Source organism: Nesoenas mayeri, assembly GCF_963082525.1.
Source record: "Nesoenas mayeri genome assembly, chromosome: 5".
Lineage (NCBI taxonomy): Eukaryota > Metazoa > Chordata > Aves > Columbiformes > Columbidae > Nesoenas > Nesoenas mayeri.
This window is the reverse complement of record NC_137548.1, coordinates 49,958,399-49,966,178: the sequence shown is the minus strand read 5'-3', so window position 1 is coordinate 49,966,178 and position 7,780 is coordinate 49,958,399.

Below are 7,780 nucleotides of genomic sequence, written 5' to 3'. Positions count from 1 at the left end.
CTGTGTCATCTCTGACCTCCAGGTAGAGGCAAGTTCTCATGCAGTTTGGGAAGAGGCATCTCCTTCCATCCTCCCTGCACATGGGAGGATGGCTCCTGCACTGGAAGGGCAAGCACCCAGCAGCACTGACAAGGTTAGCACAGCTGCAGGGCTCAGCCCTGGCTCTGTGTCCAAACATAGGGAACACCAAAGTGAGACACATCAGCCATCTGCCCACCTTATGTCATCCTTCTGCTGCATGAACCTCTGATGGAGACTGGAGAGAGGTCAGAGGTGGAGATGGCTCTCTACCCTCCTTCTCCCTACTCCAGGTGGGTCTAACAACTGAAGTGTTTCCTGCACCTTGAAGCAGGGAGTTTAATACACCCACTGACTTTTTAACTGCTGTTAATTCCAATGAAACTGGATATTCTTGCTGTCCATATCCATTTAGTCTTTTTCTGAATCTTGATGCATTTTGGCCTTTGGGAATTTGTGGAGTGTGATCACTGGATGTTGTAGGGAAAAAAAAATTGAAGACAAAAAGGTTTTTCACAGCTTGAAATTATGTTTCACATGTCTCCCTGTCCTGGTCTGATAAAAGAGATCCATTTAACATGTCCTATACTCCCAGCATGTCTTCTGACTGATCTCCCAGGCTTTCAAAGTGGCAAATTCCCTCACATAAGAGCCATTCTCTGGCTCGCCTTCAGGCATGCGTGGGTGTTGAGGGTTAAGATTGCGGGGTGACAATAAAACCCTGGCAGATGTATTGTTAACCCCCTCTTCGCCCCCCACTTCCCCCTTTTTGCCACTCCCTCTCCCCCCTTTCCACTAAGGACAGGCGATTGGGAGGAAAAGAAGGACGGAGAGAAGAGAGTTGGAAAAAATTAAAGATGTTTTACTAATGCTACTAATAAGAATAGAGAAAATAATACAAAATATACAAAACCAATCTTGAAAGTCTCAGCAACTGCAGAGCCAGCACCCAAAGTCCTGGATTAGACTCTGCAGCCAGCCGGAGCTGGATTCAGTCTCTCACTAGGCCTCAGTTCGCAGGGACGACTAGCAAGGTCCTCTCCTAAAGCTGGCCATAGGGAAAAGGAAAAGGGACGAGATCCTCATGATCTCCCACTTTTATATGAAGTATTCACGTGAATGGAATGTTATACACAGTTGGTCAGTTTCTTGGTCACTTGTTTCTCGTCGCCCCTCTCATGAGATGTCCATCCGTGCTTATCAATAAGTTTGCATTCCATTGCTAGGTTTACCAAAACATGTGTCTGGTTCTCCAGGAAAATGCAGTTAATATGAAGGCTTTAGCTGACAGGCAAAATTCACTGAAAGAGAAACTTGTTTTTAACAAAACTAGGACAGTGGGTTGGAACTCTAGTTTTCCTTTGTTTTACATTTTTTCTTAGCGACACTGCTTTAAAATCCTGCCACAGTAACATGACATATAAGGTCCCACCTTCTCAGAAATCTGTTAAATGTGTGGATGGGTTTTGTGTAGGGTATAATAATAAAAAAAAAAAAAGTTGTTTAGGTTGCAAAGGCTTATGTTGGTGTAGGAAGCAACTGAAAGGCCAGTAGAAAAGTGGAGGGAGGAGGAAGTGCTGATTTTGAAATGGGTGTTCATGCTGCCGTCCCTACCTCTGCACAGCTCCTCTAGCATTTGCTTGCCCTACAAATTATCTTGGGTTGCAACACAGATCTGACTCCTTGGTCCTGTGAAGACAGGAAGGATGAAGTTTGGAGGAGGGAAGCTGGAGGCAGGCTGTGATGCACTGCAGGCTGGTGACAATGTTGGAGTTGGAATGAGGTGTCCCAGAGAGGCCAGTATTCAACTATCCAAGGTGCAAAGCTCAAGCAGGGTGGTGGGAGTGGATGACGACCCAGTTGTGCTTGAAAGAGGTAGACAGGATGGTGGCTCCTGGGTGGTGGAAGATCTCCAGGCAAAAAGCATTGCAGAACAGACAGAATGGAGTCACTGTTTTTGCTATCCTCTGTCCTCCCCTCCCTGCAGAGGCCAAGCACATTTTTGTTTGCTTTGGGGGTCTCCTTCTTTTCATCCATGATCACCTGCAGCCCTTCCAGACTTTGATCTCTGACATTGTTCAGACACAGCAGCAGCAGCAGCATCCCCTTCCTGACATACGATGCCTGTTGTCCTGCCTGCTACTGCACCTGGGGAAAGTGGTGGCCTTGTTGGGGACATGCTGCTCACTCATGCCTTCTACCATGGATAATTTTCACCTCCCAAATACCATGTATTGAATTTCACTTGAAGTCATTCAGGCCCTTCACTGTGCTGCCTTCGCATGAAAGCCCATGGACAACTGGTCTGACTCCAGACAAAGACAAGTAATGCTGAGTTCAGGAAGAAAAAGGTGGCTTATAAATAAATAAATACATAATAATTTTATATAAATATGTATTATAATATCTATTAAGAAAAAAAACGTACAAATATTTAAGTACATAAATATGTACAAGAGTACGGACAGATGGGCAAATAGCTCTGCAAATCCTACCAGAAAAATATCACTGGAGAAAAGTGCTACCAAACCACAGAGCCATAACCTTCATTTTCTTCTCATGCAGATTTCCTCATCTCAAGGCAAACATAGGGAGAAAAAGCCAGCCTCTGGCTTACAGGTGAACACACTGCTCAGGGGATACTGATTACACCCTCAATATAATTAGTCAATGTACCAATACAGTTAAACTATTAAGATCATTTTACTCCTCAAACTCTCAAAGCTTCTCTAATTAGCCTCCAGTAACTTTAGGTTTGGAGCTATTAACAGGAATTGGAGATTCATTTCCGTGCAATTGCTTTTTCTAGTTTTTGGCCATGTTGAATTGGTTTGAGTGTGCCTGGGATAGCTCTGAAAGTTAACTGCAGGCTTAAGTCCCTACACAACTTCTCCTGCCTACCTGTAGTAACTATCGGTGATGGTGTTCTTGGGACTGTAAAGCAGAATGCCCTACTGAAGTAGCATAAAAAATTATGGTGACCCACTGGAGAGTCCCAGGAAACACACAGAGACTGGGAACAACCTGGAGGCAGCACCAACATAGAACAGAAATGTGAAGGCTCTTACATTTGATCTGTGTGGCTTCAGTGAGAGGTCTTAAGTACCTGGAATTACTCCTTTTTTTTTTTTTTCCAAGGTTTGTGCTTCCTCTTCCAAGATCCTCTCCCATCTTTGTAGGGCCAGGCTCTCATGCAGATACCAGCAGATTTGCACTGAATCAATGCACAGCTGCTTTGCGGGAGCCAGGCAGGTTTAGTGAAGCATAGGATCCAGCCCAGAGGTTTGTTCACCCCAGAGGGGTGTGCAAGTTCAGCCACGGACAAGCAGCAGCCCCCATCATCACTGGGGTTTCTCCCCATGGGCCTCATGCGTTGCAACAAAGACAAGCTTCTCCCCTACACATGGCTGGAATGGAAAGACTGAAGAAGGGGAATTTCTCACCTTGAGCCCAGAGGAGTTTGCACTTGAGGACAGCCAGGTCAGGCACATGATTGCAGGCACAGAGCTGCAGCTTGCTCACATTGCACAGCGGAGTGAGAGGGGGCAGATGAGGAATGAGGATGTAGTCCTTCCTGCCATACATAGCTCCTGTAGTGCCTGTGGGACAACAGCGTAAAGCACTTTGCTTTTGAGTTATAAAAAGGCCCGGAGGCACCTCCTTTAATTAAAGTTTGGTTGCCCTAGCAAAACACCATGTGAATGGACTTGAAGCAATACATCCAGTTCAAACGCACCTGGACACCAGAGTACTTGGGTCCCATTTGGTCTACACTCAGAGCCAGACATTTTAGACCTCCCCAGACTAGGGCAGATCTCAAATTCAGCTCTAGAGGCAAATTTTGGGGCCCAAACAACTCAGCATTTAGTTTAAGGTTCCCTCATCCACAGTTTCCAGTGTTATGCTGCCATTCGTCTGGTGGGAATGACTCTAAAGGCAGTTAGGCTGTGCCACTGAACACTTTGAGAGCTCTGGCATTCAAGTCTTGGTTTCAGTCAGGAGAGCCTGCAACCAAGGCTTGGCTGGTGGGAGCGAAAATTCAGATAGTCATGAGTTTGCTCCCATTGAAAATCACCTTTTTTCAGCTGCTAGACAGGCAAAAATAATTTCAGAGGTGCTGGCAGCCAGCCTCAGGCACATGTGTGCAGAGCTGACTGGTCTATGGCCAGCTCAGCTTGTTAATCTGCCCACACATGCCATGAGTCTCTTCTCCAGGAGCTCCCAGCTGCTTTGGTGCCTGGCAAACCTCCCATGTCCACTCTTCTCTCCCTCCTCCTCTCTAAGCACCTGCATTCTGCAGCAAGGGAGGGACACCTGCCTCTCCCCTTCCTTATTGGCCAAATCTTCACACAGGGCAAGTCCCACTCCCCAGATGTGTCTCCCTAGTTGAAAGCAAGAGGCTGTGCCATGTGCCATGCATCAAGTCTGGGCATCTCCCTGCCATTCCCATACTCCCAGCACTGCTGGACCTTGGCGAGTCCTCTCATGCTGTCCCACCAAGATCCCAAAGTCATTCCTGACTGTGCTCCTCACACCCCACATGAGCCCTTTGGGTGAGCAAAAGCCACGCAAAATCTCACCCAAATATGAGCCTTTCCTCCCCTGACTGCAAGCTGCCAGCCTGGCAGCAGCATTCCCTGCCTGTGCTCCCCAAACAAGCCCTGGAGACAGTGGCAGCTGCTGGTGGGGGCAGCTGGGATCTTGCAAAGTGCCAATTTGTGATGCGCTGCCACAGGAAGGAGCTAAAAATGCTGAGATTCACCCTGCTCACCTGCCTCCAGACTTCCAGCTATGCCTCTGGCAGTGGAGGACATCTTCAGAAGCAGATCAAACCTCCTGAGGGCTGAGCTAGATCTGGATGGTGCCTCTCCCTCACTACTGATTGGAAAAATCAAATCTAGGATGATGCTAATCCTAGTGATTGAGCATCATTGTGATGATGCTTTGGTGCAGATGTGTTTGCTGGTGAGGCTAAACAGCCCACCTACTTGTCCTTACCTGTACCTCTTTCCTTGCCTTCCCTGCATGCTAGTAGCTCCTACTAGTAAAACCAGTCACCATGGCTTCTCTGGAAAAAACAAGCATGTGATTGTTCCTAATCTGGAACAGCCAAAGCAGTCCTGATAAGAACAATCCCTTGTCAGAAATGTTCGTGAAGACCTGGGACAGAAGCTGCTGTCCCTGTCAACCCACCCCAGCAGTATCAATGGAGCCCCACTCCTTCAAAAATCCCAAGAATCTTGCCCAAATCTTGCCTCCAGCATGTAGGACCTGATGCTTGGCATAATCTCTCACCCAAACTGGAGTCCCAGAGCAAGATTAAATCATCACATCTACTAGGAGGTCAAAAGTAGGGAGTCAGAAAGTGCCCCTGGTTGTGCCTGCCCACATCCAGCCACATTCCCCCATAGATCACATAGGTAAGAAAAGCAGGGGGTGGTACCAACAGCCAGCAGAGCAAAACTGTGCTTCCTTCCCCCTGTATTTACTCTACATAAACAAAATTCAAATATCTGCTTAAAAAAATAAACTGCAAGGACCTAGCAGGGGACCAGGTGGCATCTCTGTGTCAGTGTCAGCTCTCATGGTGCCCTCAGCAGCATCACCAAGATGACAGCCATCTGAAGAAGGAGTAGTCAGTCCCCTGAGAGAGCAGAACAGCAGCATCAGCCTGGCCTGCTTAGCTCTAGATAAGCATCTGTTTCCCACATACCACTCATCTCATTTTCCAAGGCTCTTATAACCGAATCTAAGTGGCTCCATGAGTGATTAAACTTTTCCAACAAGCTAGCTAGGAGGCAAGGGTTATCTCACACAAGAGATAAGGGCACTTTGACCAAAAAAACTCCACAAACAACAAACTTGTTCTAAAAGAGAAGAATTTAAATCTGTGGACATTAGTCCACAGAGGCTTTACTCCACATGGGAGTGCAGCTGAACCCCATACGAGCCATTTCTCACTTAGGAGCCTGTTAGGAGATGGTCTTTTATAACCACCCTTTGGCTGTGGCATAAAGGAGGAGATCAAAGTTGCTAGCTGGTAGTAGCCAAATTTTTGCAATCCTGGGTTAAAATCAGATGTTTTTAAGGAAAAACAGGAGATCGTGAGAGAGGAGGGGGGATAAAAGGCAATTGCATCCTTTGGAGAAACAGAACTCCGTGTTTCTATAAATATATTAACTATATATTATATATATTTTTCTACAAATATATTAGCAATATAGTTTCTATAAATATATTAGCAATAAGAGGAGGGCTAAGGAGAATCTCCATCCCCTGATGGATATGAGAGGAAAGATAGTGATAGAAGATGATGGAAAGGCTGAGGTGCTAAATGCCTCAGTCTTTAATAGCCAGAACAGCTGTGCTTCAGGTACCCAGCCCCCTGAGCCAGAAGACAGGGATGGGGAGCAGTATGAAGCCCCAATAATCCAAGGGGAAATGGTTAGTGACCTGCTACACCTCTTGGGCACCCACAAGTCTATGGAGCCAGATAGGATATACCCGAGAGTGCTGAGGGAGCTGGTGGAGGTGTTCACTAAGCCACTTTCCATTATCTATCAGCAATCCTGGCTAACTGGGGAGGTCCCAGTTGACTGGAAGTTGGTTAACAGGATGCCCCCCTGCAAGAAGGGCTGGAAGGAGGATTCAGGGAACTACAGACCTGTCAGTCTGACCTCTGTGCCAGGGAAGATCATGGAGCAGATGACCTTGAGTAACATCACACGGCACATACAAGAGAACTATATGATCAGGCCCACCCAACATGGGTTTATGAAAGGCTGGTCCTGTTTGACCAACCTGATCTCCTTCTATGACAAGGTGACCTGTCTAGTAAATGAGGGGAAGGCTGTGAATGTTGTGTACTTAGACTTCAGTAAAGCCTTTGAAACCATATACCACAGCATTCTCCTGGAGAAGCTGGCAGCTCATGGCCTGAATGGCTTGTAGCATGGAGGGTGCTGATCTCTTCTCCCAAGTAGCAAGTTTTAAGACTAGAGGAAATGGCCTCAAGTTGAGCCAGGGGAGGTTTAGATTAGATATTAGGAAAAAATTCTTCCTGGAAAGGGTTGTCAGGCACTGGAAAAGGATGCCCAGGCATGTGGTGGAGTCACCATCCCTGGAGGTGTTTAAAAGGTATTTAGATGGCGTTCTTAGGGACATGGTTTAGTGCTAGAGTTAGGTTAGGTTATAGTTTGACTCAATGATCCTGAGGGTGTCTTCCAACAGAAATTATTCTATGATTCTATGCCTCTGGGATTTTGCACAGGGGCCAAAGGCAATGTATTTGATCCACCTTGCTTTGTCTGTAGCCCTATCTCCCTGCATACACACCAGTGTGAAATCTGATGAGAGCTGAGGCTCAGCTTTTCCTTGCTGAGAATCTGCTGGCTCTTCACAAGCATCCATCTGTGCGCTGAGCCTGGCTTTTGGTTCCAGCAGGTGCAAGGATCTCACACTCGCTTCCAGCAGCTTCCTTGTCCTGCTGATGCAGCAGAAGCCCAGTGCCCTGTGATACTGGCACCCCTCCAGCTGCCTCTGCTTGATGCTTTCTGGCTGCAGGGAGCACAAACACAACATATTATCTGGACAGAGGACAGGAATTCCTCATCTAAATGTATGCACCATCCAGTCTCTTGCTCAAGCAATATCTCACTGTGGTCATGATAGGGATAACAACGTCAGGAAAAACTTCATTGGAAACAAAGTGTGTGTGGAGGAGATAGGGCAGGGAGAGAAACAGACAATGTAAAGCAAAAGG